The sequence below is a fragment of the Pinus tabuliformis genome, chromosome 3_2, assembly GCF_031772625.1.
Source record: "Pinus tabuliformis cultivar Carrire ecotype Pingquan chromosome 3_2, CPIR1, whole genome shotgun sequence".
Classification (NCBI taxonomy): Eukaryota; Viridiplantae; Streptophyta; class Pinopsida; order Pinales; family Pinaceae; genus Pinus; species Pinus tabuliformis.
In genome coordinates, this window is record NC_142302.1 from 516,433,138 (window position 1) to 516,453,949 (window position 20,812).

Genomic DNA, 20,812 nt, shown 5'->3' on the forward strand with positions numbered 1-20,812 from the left:
GCACAACATCTAGAAGTCTAGGCTAGAGACGTATTTTGGCATCACAAATCCTGGTAACTATCGTTTTCATCATAGGTTGGGTGATTCCTCCTCTTTGATACGACAAGGGCCAATACGGACTTGTGCTCCCACGTATCGTTGAGTATATATTGGGAGACCACAATAGGCTGATATCCTTTATCCTTAGGAAGTCGTGTCTGCCGCCCTATCGATCGCAATGCACTGAACACAGCATTCGGAAAGATTGACTATCGTACGTAAAGTCCTCGGTAATTTCTCTATAATTTACCACCGAGCTGTATATTGCAGTTTTTCGATTGGTTTGGTAATCCCTCTGTCTATATTTCTAGAGTAGTCACTTTCGTTCCTTTTCAACTCCTTAAAAGAAAAGGTCCATCTGAGCACTTGTCACTTCAGGCTCATTAAAAATCGAAGGCAACTAGAGTCATCTTTAGCTTTTTCTCGACTCTTAAAAATTGAAAAAGCAAGTTGTGTCAAAGCGTCATAAAATTCATTTAATTCGGAATAACATTTTCCCCTTTTAATTTTGAGTTGATCAAGTAATCCACAATCGTGGAAGAAAGTCAATCAAAACCCCGTCGTTCGCGGAGACTAACGAGTCAACCATCTTTGACTTTGGAAACGAAACCATTCCAGGCCAAGCGATCTCATTTAACTGGGTCGAAATCTCTTGGTTTATTTGAAACTTGTGTTTCAACATCATCAGAGACTCCAGTTACTCCAATTATTTCTGGTACCCCTGCCTCTACAGAAGAAGTTCCACAGTTACAAGAGGACATTAGAACTGATCCTAGTGTAACGGTAAACACTTCTATTCCTGAACCAGCTCCATCTAGGGTTGATTCGGAAGGTATCACGCCTCCAACATCTGTCGTTGTAGAGTCTATACCTTCTTCGACACCAGAAATATTTTACAGACCTGACGGTCTACCTCTTCCAACTGGACTAATTGCCATAGAAGAGATTGTTGAGGATCTTCCATCTAGTACCCCATTGTATTTTGGAACTGGGATCCACCAATATCCTTCTACCACAAAAGTTAGTTCTTTTGATCACCCTTCATCGCAAGTTCCTATCGAATCGCTAGGAAATCTTTTGGATAGACTCGATATGTCTGAACAACCATCGACATCTAGGACTGTGTCATCTGATACAGTAGTAGCAGAACCTCCTGTCACTACTCCGGCAATGTTCGCTGTTATACCATCTATCCCAACTAGTTCTCAACCACTAGATGGAGTCCACCCAAGGATTGTTTCGACAGCATGGTCTATTCCTATTTGTTCATCCAAAATCTTATCTAGAGTTTCTTATGTTGAGACTCAGCAAATTGATCCTTCACATCAGTATCAATTTGGGTAGTCCAGTCTCCAAAGACCAATTTAACCTTTTAACACTGGATTGCCACCATATGGGGGGCAGTATGCCTTTTCGTTGTTCCCTCCAGGAGAGCAACCATATGAGAGTTCACAACAAAATTCGGGTCAAGCTAGAATTGCATCCAGTGGTTGGATACCAATACTACCTCAACAACCATGTGTTTTATATTCAATGCAACCAAATCAACCTGTGTCGATCATTCCCACTACACCGACTATTGTGACGGTGTCGCAAGTATAAGCGATGCTTGTTGTATGTCAAACTCAAGTCTCTCAGCTCGTAATACAACAGCCTCTTGTCTCCATGACTCAATCACAACCACAGATTAGTGGCTCCTTAACTGAAGTGACTCAGGCTCAAACGGGTACTATCACCCCTCATCTTGGTCAAACATCCAGTGTTGGACAACAGCAAATGGTCCAATAACCATGGCTGGTGCAATATCAACAACCGCAATTCCAGCAAGCTTACCGAGGACCTGAGCAACAAAGCTTTGCAAGTAATGGGCAACTGTTTGCTCAAAACGGTTACCAACAATCATATTATAATGGTTATGCCCATCAACCTTATCAAAGTCATCAGCATCAAATACATTATGCTGGTATGCAAAGACCCACTACTCAGGCGATCCCATCTTATCTTGGGTATGCTTCGCCAAACCTGAATCAATAGTTGCCTTTCGTAGCAACTTTGGAATTACCAGATTTGAATCAGCTAACAAATTATCCAATTGCTTATGCCCCTTGGTGGCCAGCAATTCCAGATAAACTTTCGTCAGATATTCCTAAATTCAATGGCAATCAGAGTGAAGATCCATTGAATCATGTAATGACCTTTCATTTGTGGTGTTCATCCAACACCCTCAATGATGATTCAATTAGGCTTCGCCTTTTTTAGCGAATGCTAATTGGTCCAACAGTGAAATGGTACATCGAATTGCCTAGAGCTTCATTTGATAACTTCAGCGCCCTTGCCACCACCTTTTTAACCCATTTTCAATTACCCATAAGGTATGAAATAGGAACGGAGCTCCTTACCAATTTTAAATAGACAACAACCACTCACATATATGATCATATTCATGAGTGGCGACGTCGTCGTTGAATGGTAAAGGCATATGTTCCTGATTAGCTTCTAGCTGAATGGCTTATTAAGTCATTGTTACCTTCTATTACAGAAGATGTGGCCAAGGGAAGAGTTGTCACCGAAGAGCAAGTCATTGCTCGTGCACAATATCTAGACTTGATCTATACTCAGTCTGGCATGCTCTATGACAAAATTCCTGATGCTCCTACACCAAAATTTTCCATTCCTCCTCCTCCTAAATCAAACATGGACTCTCATGCCAGTGATGGCATGATTGGCACCTCAAGTACGCAAACTACAAAGGCCCCATCTGGTAAAGCCCTTGCAGTTTCCAGTAAAAAGGAGGAGGTTAATGTCGTGTCGACCGACAAAGGCAAAGAACCGAAGCAACCAGGGGGAAAGAAGAAAGGGAAAAACAAAAAGAAGAAATAGGAAGATTCGACTCCTGAGAAACCTTCTGGAAACCCTTCTGGGCAAAAGAAACCTAGTCATCCATGTCTCATATGCGATGGAGACCATTGGACAAAAGAATGTCCACATAAAGTTGAGGTCAAGAAGTTCTTTAAGAATTCAAATACCTCAGCAGTATTGACTGATCTGTTTCCAAACCTAGAAACCAATATGGTTGCTATCGATAATGCTTCCCCATCGCAAGTTCTTATGTTGTCCATTTCAAAAAAGAAAAATGATGCTTTCATATCGAAAAGGAATAAAGATTATGGGAATCCACAGATGCCGAACAACAAGGTTGCAGATCAACCTAGTAGTTCGACAACAACTTCGACTGAAGTTGTGCCACCCATCATTCCTGAGCTAACAATAAAGCCTCCAAAGGGAGTAGTACACAAATCGACATTTAATCCTCGTGCTCGAGTAGCACAAAATTATAATATAGTAGAGGATCTGGCCCAATCGTCATTTGCTATGTCGACACTTGAAGTACTGCAAAATTTCCCCTCCCAAAAGTAGGCTCTATTATCAGCAATAGGTAGGATTGACCCAACGGATTTCACTCTTGTGGCCTTTAATCATAAAGGATACGAACCTCAGTTACCGGCTCAACTCACTTTCCTTGTACAGGTAAAAGCCCTCAACAAAACTTTTCATCGAACAATCATTGATAAGGGGGCATCTACCTGCATTATGTCAATGAGTTGCTGGAAAACTTTAGGCTCACCACCCCTGTCAAGATCATCAACAACATTAAAAGCATTCGATGGATGAACATACACCTCGTATGCAATTTTAAGTAACTTTCAAGTTGAACTGGGGGCAAGACAGTAGAAATTGATGTCAAAGTTATCGATGGAAACCTCAATTACAATATCCTACTGGGAAGGCCCTGGATTTACGCAATGGCTGTTGTTGTGTCAACATATGCTAGAAAGATTGCATTTCCCTTTCAAGGAGGAATTACAATCGTTGACCAACAAACCTTTGTCCCCAACAGTTCACAAGTTACGAGAAGCATTCCAATGATCCATGGGAGCTCTCAATCACTTCAAAATGTCAGAGTAGGCCTCCTAAAAGACCCTACCTTAATGGGTACTTTTACCCTACGAGTAATCTGGCAAAAGTGGCCACGGTGGAAACTTGCAATATGATATCTTCTATATCTACAAAGATTCAGAAGATTTTTGAACATTTTGTTAGCATGGATCATCACCAGGTATTGCCTCCAAGCCAAATAGAAATTTTGTAGCAATTGATTTTCTTGGCCTGGGCGGCAAACCCAAATCAATGCTCATCAAGTGCTTGGATAGATAGGTCTAAGGAATATGGCACCTCTTCATATCCTTGGTCGCATGTACACTCTACAGATGAAGGAATCATTCAGTCAATAATGATAGGAGAGGCACCATGGGAAGAATACCACCATCGTTCCCATCTTCAGGATTACAACGAAGATTATTCCAGCGACCTTAATCATCCTTGAGTTTTTGATTTTCTATAAAATACTGTAAATACGGTGGATTCCAAGCCAAATTTGTCCAATATTCAAGAAACTATCGCCATAAATATCTTGACTAGACCTAGTGTTGTAGAGAATATTCATGTCAGCAAATCTTTCTCTTCTTCAGAACTAGAAATGTATTGCGCTCTCTTTCACGAGTTCAGAGATTTCTTTGCATGGTCATATGAAGAAATTCCAGGCATTGACTCGAGCATAGTTGAACACGAAATCAAGATGTATCCAAATGTCAAACCGTTATGACAATGGCTTCGGCAGGTTCACCTGAAGAAAGCCGTTGCCATCAAAGCAGAAGTTGAAAAGCTTTTACATGCTAGTTTCATTTACCCAGTTCCTCTAACTGATTGCGTGTCGAATATTGTTCCTGTGATGAAAAAACAAGGAACAATTAGAGTGTCCGTTGATTACAGAGATGTAAATCAAGCTTGTCCAAAGGACAACTACCCTACACCCTTCATCGACCAGATAATTGATGAATGAGCCAGATGTGAAATATTTTCATTCATGGATGGATTTTCTGGGTATAATCAAATAAACATCCACCCACAGGACCAGTCGAAGACTGCATTTATATGTTCATGGGGCACATTCACATACTGTAAACTATCTTTCGGTTTAAAAAACGCATGGGAAAATTTTCAGAGGGCTATGAACTACACCTTCCACGACATCAAGAACATTGTTCAACTGTATCTCGATGACCTACTCGCTCATTCGTGAAATCGGATTGATCATTTGCAGCATTTGAGAGCTATATTTCTACGTTGCCGACACTACAAGATACGACTCAATTCGCACAAGTGTGTGTTTTGTGTCAGTTCTGGTCATTTACTTGGTTTCGTAGTTTCTAAAGACGGGATTCGAATCAACCCATGTAAGTTTCAGGCAATCACTGATATGCCACCACCTTCAAATTTGATTCAGATTCAGAAACTCCAAGGGAAAGCAAACTTTTTGAGGAGGTTCATTCCAAATTACGCCAAACTTGCCAAAGGTTATACGCATCTTTTGAAAAAAGAAGTGCCCTTCAGCTGGGATCAGGTTGCACAAGCTTCCTTTGATGCTCTAAAGGAATCCCTAATAAAAGCATCATTAATGTACTCTCCTGACTATCAAAAAGACTGTAACTTGTATCTAGCTGCAGCAGATATGACCATCGCAATGGTTTTAGTTCAAGAAGACAATGGAATCGAACATCCTGTCTATTATTTAAGTCAAAACTTAAATGATACAGAAATCAAGTACTCCTATGTTCAAAAGTTGGCTCTTGCAACTGTTCAAGTAGTACAGAGATTTCGACACTATATCCTCTTTTGCAAAACTACCATTTTGTCAGATTGCAACCCTATGACTTACATTCTGTCGCGTCAGTTACTAGGGGGAAAATATTCGAAATGGATAGCCATTTTGCAAGAGTTTGATCTAGAATTCGTAAAATCCAAATCAAAGAAATCTTTGGTTTTCGCGGAGTTACTATGCGACTTCCCATCGTCGTCCAACGATTCAACATCCAAAGCATCAATCGTGGATGAGTCTTTGTTTTTGATATCGTCGAGTGATCTGTGGTATGGAGGTATAATAATCTATCTCCAAACCCAAACATACAGGCCTAATACCTCTCGCTCAGAACAACGACGTACTCGATACCAAGCAAAAGACTACATGATCATCAGTGATACACTTTACCGTCGCAGTATCAATAAAGTTCTGCAAAGGTGCCTCACGCATGAGGACGCCGAAAAAGTTCTGAATGATTGCCATTCAGGCACGTGTGGGGGGCATCAATCTGGTTACACTACGGCATAAAAGATCTTACAAGCAGGTTACTTCTGGCCTACTATGTTCAAAGATTGCATAATCGCTGTCAAAAGTTGCCATGCTTGTCAAATCTTCGACTGCAAAACCAGACTACCACCCGCACCTCTACATACAGTAGTTTTTGTTGGGCCATTCACCAAATGGTGCATATATTTCATGACATTTAACCCCACATCAGCCGGGGGGCATGGGTATATCATAGTCGCAGTTGACTATTTTACAAAATGGGCCGAGGCGGTGCCTACATTAAACAATAGTGATGAAACGGCTACTCTTTTCTTTTTCAATCATGTAGTCTCTAGATTTGGTGTTCCACAATCTATAGTCACAGATCATGGGTCGCATTTCCGCAATCACATGATGGTTGAATTGGCTGCCAAATTAGGACTGTCCCACGAAAGTTATACTCCGTATTATCCACAAGCTAACGGACAAGTTGAGGCCATCAACAAGGTCCTGAAGTGCATGCTGCAAAGGATGATTGGAGTCCACAATGGAGTTGGCACCTAATCCTGTAATTGGCCTTGTGGGGATATAGGACATTGGTGAGAAATGCAACCGAATTTACACCCTTTCAACTAGTGTATGGCCTGGAAGCGGTCTTACTGATTCAGTGTGAAATTTCATCTCTCAAGCTTACAGTTGACCTTCTCCCCGGAACTTCAGAGGAAGAGGCTCGTTTCTTGGAACTAATCCAATTGGAGGAAACCCGTTGTGACACCACCTTGGCTAATGAAGCTCATAATAAATGAGTCAAGGCACAATTTGACAAAAATGTCAAACCCCATGTCTTCTCAGAAGGTGACCTAGTCTTGCTTTACGATCAGGAATCCAATAAATTGGGAGCAGGTAAGTTCCAACCATTGTGGATAGGTCCCTACATTGTTAAGTGAGTATTAGAAAAAGGAGCCTATAAGCTAGTAGATTACGATGGTATTCCATTATTGCAACCCCGAAACGGGTTGTACCTTAAGCGTTACTATGCTTGACTAAGTGTAGTAATCTCTTTATATGCTTTTGTTACATTTTTGTTTTCATCAAGAGTGATCGTTTTGGTTAGGTAATCCACTTTTGCATTTGTTGCAGATGTCAAACCTATTGGAATCATTTGTGTGATATGCAGACAGAGCTAGTCGTAGTACGCAGAACCTATCTTCTGCAGCCTGGGCCATTTTTTATCCAAGCGGCAAGTTAGTGAGTTTCAGAGGGGTATGTATTGGTCGGTCAACGAACAACATCACTGAGTACAGCGTGTTGATAGAGCTTCTCTCTGATGCCATCACACATGGCATACGTTGACTTGTTGTCAGGCTAGACTCACAACTCATCGTCCTACAACTTAATGGCATCTATTCCGTTCGGAATCTAGCTACCTATCGTATGTTCCTAAGGGTCAGGATTTTGGAAAGGCAGTTCGATTCTATTCAATATCAACACATTTCCAGAAACTTAAACACATTAACTGATTCATTAACAAATTATGTGTTAGATAGACATTTGCAGCATTTATAAAGGAAAAAGCATTTCAATCAACATTTGCATCAGGATCATATAACCTAACCAAAATAAAACTCTAAAAATAAAAAATATATATAACTGTTTATAGTTTTTACAAAATGTTCCGTGTCTAGGACAAAATCAGTCATATGACCCAAAAAACTCAAAAATGCAGGAAAGCACCCTTGACTAATGGTGCTGGTGATAACAAGTCACCGCCTGTGCGATCATACGTAAGAGCCTAGTCCAATGACTCGGCACGCCAGTGGTATGGCGTTGTAATCTCAAAGGTAACTTGTCGGTCCTCACATCCTGAATACCAAGGGTGAGACCCTCAATCTGATCTTGCAATACTACAATAGTCTCTGCTACGTCCAGATCGTGAAGGATAGCCCTCCCTATAGCCTCTCCTACTGGAACAGCAGCTACTACCCACTGCTCGTCGCACTGGTCCAATATCTGCACAAATATATGGGTTTGATTAGTCTTGATAAAATTTACAAAACACAAGAACATTATAGAAGCAATAAACAGAGATATGGCCAGATCAGTATGCATCGCACTTTCGATGTATATTAGGTGCGATTCAGAGAGAATGAATTGTTCAAATGCCTGAGGTCTAGAAAAATAGGAAAAGCTGCTCAGAATCAGAAAAGGAAAGAATGTAATTGAAGAGCTCAGGGTTAGCTCCTACCTGGTCTAGACAACGCTGAAAATAGTCCACCAAATCTCTCAGAATCAGCTGATGAAAATCAAGGGGGAAAACACCTCCAGAGTTCCAACAATCCCAAATTTGAATGAAATGGTAAAAAAGAGAGGTAAAACTACTTTTATGTTACTGTTCATGTAATTCAATTAAGATGTTGCTTTTTAACTCATTTTTCAAACATGCATTTACATTTCTAATCAGTTTGATGGAGCAATTGAACAGGTAGTACGACCGTCAAGAGAACATAGTGTTAATGGTGAATTGAACATCTCTGACTATTATTACGAGCAATGTTTCCGCAAAGTTCAGTCTCGTTAAAAAATAAACCTAGCACTAAGCCTAATTTCCAAATATTCAAGCTCATTAAAAAATGAATCCACCATTCGGTAAATAACCTTTGTGATCGCATTACTATCAGCCTTTTGAGCCTTGGTCATGTTCTTACCGTCACCTCCACTCTTTGAGCCGATCATATGCCTCCACTTGATTGTTTACCCTTTTGAGGAACAATTGTGACGAGTGATTCTGTTAGCCACCTTCTTTACACTATCGTGCTTGAAAAGTTCCAAACTGACCCGGAACCAGTTGCTACCTGAAAACATCACTCGTTCCTAAAAAATGAGTCTCTTTTAAGCTCTTTTTAGACTCATAAAATATGAAAATATTGTCGAGCTACTGGCCTTTCCAGCTCGTTAAAGTAAAGGGAAGCACCATCCCTCCTCTATATTTTAATCTTTTTAGACTTGAGGGATCATTACACAAAAATATCAAGCACTTGTCTTGTTCGGCTCGCTAAAACTATTGAAAAGTCATCCCTTTCGTATTGTTTTATACTTTTTTGGACTTAAAGGATTATACCACGAAAAATGACTGATTGAGTTTCCTTTCCATCTCTTTTCAAACTCTCTAAATATGAAATGGAACGAGTTATCTTTGTTGTTAAACTCGTTAAAACAATAGCGACAAACTTTTCCATACGGACAAGAGTGAGTTTCACTGTTGCTAGGCTCGCTAAAACATGGCGACAGGTTTGCCCGAAGGGAAAATTATAGAACAAGCATATGTTATCCTCCTCAAGCTTGAAAAAAATAAAGAGGTACTGGTCAGCAATGATTGGGGAAAAAGGGGAAGAAAACTTGAAGAACTTCATTGGTAGTAGGTCGCTCTTGAACATGACACTTTCACTCCATCACCATGATTGAGTCGGGTTGGGTTATTCCATTCACTAGTCATATCACCATTGGTCCTCCGTACCATCCATTTTTGGGGTTAAAAAAATCCATTTCAGTGTCGCTAATATTTTCAAGAGAAGTCACTCAGAGAATTCACCAACCCAGCTAACACCGCAACCGTTGCAATACCTTCATGCTCCATTCTTTCATGACCGCCACCTTGAACCTCATATCATCATATTGTTTTCACCTCCACAAAATAATTTTCTCCGTTCCGTGTCGTAGATGTGGGATTCATTAAGGCCCTCCTACGACGGGTCACTTCTTTTTGACATCGGCTCATTATCCAAGAATTTGACTTAGGAACAACCCTTTCAGTACTTTGAAGCTTGCATGCCTCAATGAAAAGTTTCTCACTTCCAGCGACAGGTTTACATCAATGGCCTTCGACCGAAAGATTTTGTGTGGTGTTCGACATCAATTCATGTATTCACACCATGTGAATTGTACTGCAGTACCTTGAGGGTCATTATCATTATCGGTGATTCCTCTCGCACCTGTTAACAACTTACATCATTGGCTAGTAATCAGGGGATGTCTTTCCATCTTCAACTTCATAACATCTTTTCATATGGATCAACTTGTACATCGAGCAAAGATTGAAAAAGTTTGAAGACCCCGGATCTAGTTTCATCCATCTGCGTTGCGATATATTCAGGAAAATAAAGACATCAAATGTACTCCATAGCTGCACAAATGATCATCCAAGCTAGGGATGATGGCTCTACTAGAATCACCAGTCTGTGACAACAGACGATTGTCTATCCTATGTACATGAAAATGAATTTATAAAGTTGAGAATGGGAATGCTTGCCTCAGCTAGATCATGAAAATATTATGAAGATAATGTATTGTATTGTATATTATTACAGGTTACCTTCCAGTTCGAAAAACCTCGGATCCTCATGATAAAGCATTTGACTCGACATCAGAAGATTTATGACATCATGCTTTAGGGGGCAACTGTTATAGACATATTTGGCACTGCAACCCCAATCACATATGTCCATAAACTAAGGGCTTATAAACCCCTAAAAGTGTTGTTTCATACCCTAAAGGATCAAGGTCAACTGATTACATCATTTCCCAGAAGTTCTCCCTGAAAAAACTGCTCAGAACTGGTCAAAACTAGACCATACAAACTACTTCTTGCTAAGGGTGCGATGCATAATGAAAATCCCTTCTGTAGGGTGCGATGAGCGAGAGCAGACAAATGGCAGAGGTAGTTGGCTAGGTGGAAACTCAGAGAATCTTCTAGAAACTTCTCATATGACACTTGCCTCTTTGAATTCGCCCAGGGATGAGTAAGATATCATGAAATCTCCAAGTGGAACCAAGAACTATCAGTGAAATGACACTAATCAAAATCCCAGAAGCTGACTCACCCCCCTGCAAATATTTATATATGGATCCCTCATCCTATAGATCCAGAGGCTGGAATTTTGTATTTTGTAAGGAAGTGTTGTTGGTTTCTCTGTGAAGCATTGTATTGTTGGGTGATCTAGCTTTTCATGAGGTGAAGAGGACTTTCATGCAAGGAGGATGGTGCTGGATCAGACAACTGGGTTGTAATCCTCTCTTCTACTACTTCTATCAATAAAGCTATTTGAGTTTTCCTCCATAGACTTGTATATTTCCGAATCTTGTATTTGTGTATGCATTTGTATGGTTTATGTACATCTGATTCTACATTATTTATGGTTATAGATCTCTATGCTTTGATGGTATTTTGTTGCTTTGACTCTACAGGTGTTCTTTGAAGCGGGACAAGTGAGAAAGGAGTGGTGAAAGCTCTATCAAAGGAGAGAGGAAACAAGCAAGGAGCTAAGCGAAAGACTAAGGTTGGTGCTCTCTACTTCTCTCTCATCTATTCCCATAAAGGAAAACAAAAGTTACTTTGAATTGTTTGTTTCTAAGATAGCTACCCGTCTTAGTGGGACTACCAAATCTGAATACACACTAGTTTTCCCGGAAACACTCATACCAGTACCAGGCACCCACCTGCAAAAGGCTACAACCTTCTCTCGTTATCCAGCTTCTATTGGAAGGGAGCTACAACCCCCTAGCTCTTGTACTAGCCAATCTGTTTACTAGTATGTAGGCGCTGACCTACAGAAGGCTCCAACCTTCACTCGTTTTCCAGCTGCTATTGGAAGGGAGCTCCAACCCCCTGGATCTTGTACTGGCCGATACATTTACCAGTACGCAGGTGCCAGCCTATATAAGGCTATGACCTTCTTTCTTCCTCCAGGGACCATGTTTCATAAATTTTCAGACTGGATACTCCTGGAACACATCACCACAATCTGAATGCCATGTTTCATACAATTTTCATACTGGACCCATCAACAACTTTTAAACTTAAACTGCATCAACCAATATTCAGTTAATCTGAACAATCAGATCGTTGACACTAGAACACTATGCTGAACCTAGAAACCTGCATCATCATTCAGAACCAGTTGTAACCTCATAAACCATGCATCAGACTATATACGCTACTTGGCTGAACCCAAAATGCATGTATACGCTACTTCCGTTAATCAATCCTGCGTATACCTCCAAAGCTACTGCAAACATAAACTTTTGAATCAAGTTTGTACCAACCAGCAATATATTGAACATCTACTGTCAACTTACATAGCTTTACATAGGAAGAAAAATTGATCAATTCTTCTCACTTATACAATCATTCTATCAAATATCAAACTCCTTATTCATTCAGCTTTACATTCAAATCTAATAAGACTTCATTGACAGACAACAGTGAAACAACATCATTGATCTGATAGATCAGTCATCCTTGAACATCAAGCTTTTCTTTTGCATACACTACTTAGAAGAGTCGAACCAGCGTGTATACACATCTTTACCGAAGCGAACCAGCATATAGATCTGCAAATACTTACTTATAACTTCGCTGCAATTCCTGACTTCAAACATACCCAAGATCATCACATATAAAGGATAAAACATGTGTTAGAAATTAGATCTAGCCCATCCATTATTAGATCACATAATGATAAGTCATTATGATCCTGATCCATCATTAGATCTCATCCATCATCAAATGCTCAGGTGCATATTTAGTCTAGATCAAGAAAAGCATCAGAAACCCATAACATGCATAATTGTTTTTGATCTAATACTTCATAAGATATTCATTCCTTGTACACTTATCCCTTTGATCTTCTCCTCCTTATATATTTTTAGGTCTTTCTCAATACCTTGGACCAAAACCACTTAGGACCAATACCTCGGACCAAATACCTCATACCAATACCTTGGACCAAATACCTCGGACCAATGCCTTGGACTAAATACCTCGGATCAATACCTTGGACCCAAAATACCTTGGACCAAATACCTCAGACCAAAACCTTGGTTTTCCAACATGTATGCTCTTTTCCTCCTGTGGGAGTGCGTGTATATGTATACTCTCTTTTCGTTATGTGGACCAGCATGTATACGTTGTTTTGACTAAGTGGACCTGAGTATGCTTCTTAAACTGTTTTTCATTAGCCTTCTCCTTTACCTTCTTTATTTTGATCAATATGCCTTAGTTCCATCTTCTTATTCTTCTATACCAATGCCCTGTTACCTTTGAATAGACTTGTTACACTGTAATTCTCCATATTACTTATGAAATGATTCCTTTGAACTGACATGCATTCTATCACATCTAATATCTCTCCTGTAGATTCATCTAGTTACCATATACAAGTGAGTTGTCTTGCTACGAGTGGGTTGCCATCAATTACAACACATGCATCATAATGCCAACAATCTCCCCCTTTGAACTTGATGGAAACCATGTTGGTGTTGATTACTACAAGTTGTAGAAACTGTTAGAGATAACAAGCAACACCAAAATACTCTCCCCCTTTGACATCAAGGGCAAAGGTCGGACCAAGATTTTCTCCCCCTTTGATATCAAGGGCAAAGGGCTAGCCAAAATGAAGACTTTTATATCTGAACAATTGAATATAAACTTTGATCATGCTCCCCCTAGGCACATGCTAAATTCTTTGATTAAACTCCCCCTTTGTACATGTTGTGATGAACTAAATTTTCCATACTCCCCCTGAGAACATGCAGAGTCTACAAAAATATTTTCCAAAAGAAGAACATGACTTTATAACTCAACTATGTGAGTTTGACCTTCCTATCACCAATGACTCATACATACGTCAATATCCCAACCAAGTGGTTATATACCAAATTTGACTCATCCACCCAACCAAGTGGGGATATACCAATTGTTTATACATGAATGAAATATAGTAATTATTACATCATCCTTCCCATGCATAGTGGGGATACAAATTACATCATATGACCAAAAAGGACTCATTAAAGGACTATGACAGATAGAGACATATTATTACATCATGGGTCTTTATATGACCTTTACATCGAACGATATACATGACATTTATAACAGAGACCAAAGATGTAAACAAGACCATGATAGTCATCAGCAACTATCATACACCATGTATGATCTGCACCATATGCATTTGTCAACAACATCCAGACTAGCAACCTGTATATGTCCATCATTAGTTCCCAAGATATGACAATGTAGTTATCATCAACCTGTGACAAAGTATGTTGCATATAGATATCAAATCATCCTCTTGATCTCATCAAGATCAACTTGCTCTGTTTCCTTAGTAGAAAGATCCTTATCATAACCTTCCATGAATCAACTAAGCATATGTCATATCTCCAAGTAGTAACACAAAATCATATCATATGTATGTGAAAACACCATAGTCATCATCTATGATCATAGCATCATCATCAAGAATTGCATGATCTTTCCACAAGAACCCTCAATATATCAACCATGTATCATCACTAGGAAACATCTCACATCTGATAAGCATCAACCAATCATCATAAGGTAAGAAGTCATCATCATTATGTGACTAAGTAAGCCATGTCTCCGAATATCCATGTCTTTAAATACCTATGTCTTCATGAGACCTACAATAACACCATTCTCTTGGCCAACCAATGATATTTTTCAATATGCAACTTAAGTAATCATCCATGTATCCAACATAATGTGTATCCATCAACTATGTATCTAGCAAACCATGAGCTCATGGTCATTTGTCAAGATTTCTTGATACCATCAATAGCAACAATCCTCAACCATGTGAGAGCCAAGAAATATAGGAATCCTGCATCATAACTGCACCATATGAACTTTATGCATCTTTGGAGGCATGATGACACCAGCATAAAAGAAATGAGTGGCTCATCATCAAATAATGAAGTTTTGTACTCAAGCTTTCTACTTCTCCTTGTCCTTATGAAGATCACCATGTAAGCAACATATATGTACTATATGCATCATCAAAAAGTCATCCACAATCATCCATAAATCTTATCTGAATAACAACTATGTAACCCCAAGCAATACAAGTATCATCTGAGATTTCATCATGGGCAACTCATAACCGTAACATAGCATGATGTATCATTTAAACACTTTAGCCACATAAGCATCATCACCATTGATAAGAATCATTAGGTATCAAAGGATTCTAAACATAATGCCAACAATGCATTATTAGAACCATAACATATTCTCCCCCTGAACATGTGCCACCTGTTCACTGTCAGATCTGATCATTGCATATATCAGTAAGAAATATCAAGCCATCATCATGAATCAGATATACATAGAGTCATAAACAACTTATGAGGATCAAAAAGAACTTATAAATAACATCCACATATTGTAGTCATCAAACATCAAGAGAGAAAAGATAATTGATAATTGTTTGAACCATATCAAATCATTTTTCTAAGTCCGTCCCACTACTTCTTCATCAAACCAACATATACGCGACTGTGTAGCTTCTAACTTGCGTATATACATGACTTGTCTTCATAATAACTGCATATGAGAATTAGGACACTGAGATTTCATACTTTCAATTCCTTCTCAGTCTGTTCTCTCTGTATACTGAGCTATACCACATCTTTTTGTCTATAATTCCTTCTTCTTCCATACCTTGGAGTGTGATGATGTTTGTTCCTTTTGGTATGTTGGCCGAAATTTTCTCCTGCATTCTTTTTCTATATGCCCAAATTTGTTACAAGCATAACATCTCATATGTTTCATATTCATTCTAAAGAAGTCAATGGCTTTGTGACCAAACATATTGCAAGAAAAACAATATCCCTTAAAGTACCTGGAAGTTGATGATCTTTCTGTGTGACGATTATTAGCTTGAACCATTCCACTTCTGCATCTTGCTGCAACATGTCCAAAATTATGACATACAAAACATTCAACATTATTCATCAGAGGAAAGAACCGGTTATCACTTCCATAGTTAGGAGTATTTTCTTTGAAGTCTTTCTTTCCTTGGTTGTTGATGGGATTTACCTCTTATCTCCTTGTTGAGCATTTCAGTTTTTGCATTAGATTTCCTTGCCTCATCTTGTGAGCTAGATTCACCTTCAACAGATTCATGAAAACCAAGACCAGTTTTGATGGTAGGAAACCTTTGACTACTAAGAATATTATCCAAAATCTTAGCACTGTCTTGAAATCATAGTAGTTTATCCTTCTCTTCTAATTTACCTTTTAAGATATTTACCTCAACCTAATATTGCTCGTTCTTTTCCAGATATTGCTTCTTTAAGATTTCTTCAACCTTTCTTCCTTCTTCCACTTGTTGCCTTAATTTGAGAATCTCATTTTCTTGTTCTTCAACTGCTTGAGGTAGTTCTTTATTCTGCTTATTTTCAAGATCTTCTTTTAGAGAGAGGATCTTAGCTTCAAGACTTTCATAGTAACTGGATCTATCTTTAAGTCTCTTTATTGTTTTACTTTTTTCATTTACTTCATTTCTTAATGATGTCACTTCATCCTGCAACTTTTGAAATTGATCTTCCTTTTCGTTGTACTGCTTCCTTACTTTGTTTCCTTCCTCCAGCTGAGCTTTTAATCTGGTAACTTTTTCTTTGAAGACACACTCCCTTTTGTTAAATAGATCTTATTGATCTCTGATTTTATCTGTGAGTCTTTTAACTTCTGCCTCTATGTTTCTTTCACGATCACTTCCAATATCTTCAATATTGCATGAACAAAGAAAAGTATCACTATAAGACCAAAAATTTGTACCTGATACTTCTTTTGCTTGTTCATCTTCAATCCAAGGTGATTCTGAATCTGAATACATGCTTCCACCTAACGGTCAATTGTCTCTCCTACTGTCACTATTCCTTTGAGTTTTCTTCTTCTTCTAAGGTGCTTTCTTCTTTAGCTTCTTTCCCATTGTTTCTACAGATCTCCTTCAAGCGACCAAGATTCTACCAAAGGACCTTCTCTGATACCAATTGTTGGAAATAATACTGAGAGGTGGAGTGAATTAGTATTATCAAATCTATAACTTTTCATTTCCATAGTCAGATTTATATATGCTACTTCATTGAAGATAACTCGCATGTACACGCAACTGTATTTAAGGCAACCAACATATATCCAACAAACTTATGATTCAGTTAATTCATCATATGTTAATCCTTAATCAGTGCATGAGTACTTCAATAACCATATAAACAATAACCATGTGTAGTAATAACAGAACAAACCATCACACATAAGAAACACACATGAACACCAAGATTTAAGGTGGAAACCCAATGCGGGACAAAAACCACTTGTTTTTGTCTTCTTTTAATATAAGAAAAACCTGTTTACAATCTTGTACTGGTGTAGACTCATACCTGTACATAGGCACCAACCTGCAGAAGGCTACAACCTTCTCTCATTCCCCAAATTATACTGGAAGGGAGCTACAACCCCCTAGCTCTTGTACTAGCCGATCTGTTTACTAATATGTAGGTGCCGACCTACAGAAGGCTCCAACCTTCACTCGTTTTCCAGCTACTACTGGAAGGGAGCTCCAACCCCCTAGATATTGTACTGGCCGATATGTTTACCAATATGTAGGTGCTGGCCTACAGAAGGCTACGATCTTCTCTCTTCCTCCAAGGACCACGTTTCATAAATTTTCAGACTGGATACTCCTGGAACACATCACCACAATCTGAAGGCCACGTTTCATCCAATTTTCATACTGGACCCATCAACAACTTTTAAACTTAAACTACATTAACCAACATTTAGTTAATCTGAACAATTAGATCACTGACGTCAGAACACTATGCCGAACCCAAAAACCTGCATCATCATTCAGAACCAACTGTAACCTCAAAAACCATGCATCAGACTATATACACTACTTGGCTGAACCTAAACTGCATGTATACGCTACTTCCTTTAATCAAACTTGCGTATACCTCCAAAGCTACTGCAAACATAAACTTTTGAATCAAGTCTGTACCAACCAGCAATATACTGAACATCTATTGTCAACTTATAGAGCTTTACATAGGCAGCTAAATAGATCACTTCTTCTCACTTATACAATTAATCTATCAAATATCAAACTCCTTATTCATTCAATTTTCCATTTGGATCTAAGAAGACTTCATTGACAGACAGTAATAAAATAGTAGCACTGATCTGATAGATTAGTCATCCTTGAACATAAAGCTTTTCTTTGGCCTACACTACTTAGAAGAGCCGAACCAGCGTGTATACGCATCTTCACCAAAGTGAACTAGCGTATAGATCTGTAAATACTTACTTATAACTTCACTACAATTCCCGACTTCAGACATACCCAAGATCATCACATATAAAGGATAAAACATGTGTTAGCAATCAGTTCTAACCCATCCATTATCAGATCACATAATGATAAGTCATTATGATCCTGATCCATCATTAGATCTCATCCATCATCAAACACTCAGGTGCATATTTAGTCTAGATTAAGCAAAGCATCAAAAACCCATAGCACACATATTTTCTTTTGATCTAATACTTCATAAGATATTCATTACTTGTACACTTATCCCTTTGATCTTCTCCTCCTTATATAGTTTTAGGCCTTTCTCAATACCTTGGACCAAAACCACTTAGGACCAATACATTATACCAAATACCTCGGACCAATACCTTGGACTAAATACCTCAGACCAATACCTTGGAATAAATACCTCGAATCAAAACCTTGGACCAATACCTTGGACCCAAAATACCTTGGATCAAATACCTCAGACCAAAACCTTGGTTTTCTAACATGTACACTCTTTTCCTCCTGTGGGAGTGCATATATACGAATAAGCTCTTTTTGTTTTATGGACCAGCGTGTATACGTTGTTTTGACTAAGTGGACCTGCGTATACTTCTTAAACTGTTTTTCTTCATGTTCTTTTGTACCAATGCCCTGTTAACTTTGAATAGACCCGTTACACTGTAATTTTCCATATTACTTCTGAAATGATTCCTTTGAACTGCCATGCATTCTGTCACATATGATATCTCTCCTATAGATTCATCTAGTTACCATATACAAGTGAGTTGTCCTGCTACAAGTGGGTTGCCATCAAGTACAACACATGCATCATAATTCCAACATAAGCAAGCATTGGATTGGCATATAAATCATTCGTCACATTAAAACATCAAAAATAATCAAAGTATCATCTGTATATATATGATCATCATGTTAAAGCATCTGTATATAGATAGAGTTTTGTGTCCAAAACAATATACAAAATCGGGACAAAATGTCCTACAAAATTAGGTCTTATGCCCATCATCATATCTGATAAAAAAAATATGATCATCTATCTAGCGATCTTACTCAGGATGAGCGGCAAGAAATAAAATGATGGCATTGGCCACTCGCCGAAATAGTCACACCCAATCCCGTGCTACTCCCACCACGCATTATTGCATCTCCTATGGTAGGTCATCTATAGCCACCATGGGTACTTGGTGATTTAATCTCACCAAGTTTCGATGGACTGCATGGAGGGTCCTCTCAATCTCTGTTGCAGCCCCTTCAGTGTCTCTTCTGTGACGCCTGTCGAGAGGAAGACCATCAAGTCTCACTGGTCCAACATCTGTGTCATGATCAATAATTTTGTAAGTGTTTTGTCTCATCAAAAATATTTTTTTTAGTTCATTTATACTTAAAATCCAAAAAAATCTTAAAATTCAAAAATTAAAAATCATTTATACCTATGGCACCCCATGCTGCATCTGGTGGCAACACTAGATCCAGATCTCCTCTAAAATCCATTCCGACATAAGGGTAGTCTTCGACTGAAATGACCTGTTGTTCCCACCAAAGGAAAAACTCGTCATCAAATGTAGTCCTAGGGACCTCACCACCCCCTAATCATTTCATTAAGTCAACCCACCTACCCATTTGTGGATCTCTTGGGCTACTGATGGTGGATAATACCTTGGGACAAAGCCCAAGTACTCTCTCAAAGAAGAAGGAACACAAGATGGTTCCATATCCAAAATTATTTGTCTAACCCTTATGGATAGAAGTAAGTTGGTTTTGTTGGCATTATGATTTCGGTATGGCTCTATGTTACAGATGTTGTACTTGATGGCAACACCCTCAAGTGGCAATGCTCTGATCAGGCTCTCAAAATGTTGAAAATTAAGAGGTACGCAGGAGAATAGTTCAAAAGGTGCGTACACGCAGGTACACCATGAAGGGACTGCGGCCACACACGCAGGTCTCCCGTTCAGAAGGTGCTTACCCCTAGTTCACTTACTTCAAGGCAGAGAAGCGCGCTCACGTGGGGTTTCTTATGTTTGGCCCGTGGTATTTAGCCCGCCGTTCTTGATTCTATGGTTTTGGCCTGTGGTATTGTTTTATATTATTATTATTATTGAGACCCATGTTTTTGGGCCCCTTGTATTGGTTATCTATGGTATTGATCCATGTTTTTAGGAAGAGCTTGCCTATATAAAGCAAAGGAGATCACTTGGCTAAGTATCTTTTGCAAATTGAATATCTTAAGATCTGAAATATTGGGTTATTGTTTTAAAAGCTTGATCTATATAAAATTGAAGTTGGAAGAGAATCTGTGAAGGGTGATCTCTTGAGCACATGAACAGATCTGAGCATCTGACTATCGGTGGCACACTGGGGGACTGCCAGTTCGGCCCTAATAAGAGGTACGCAGGTGATT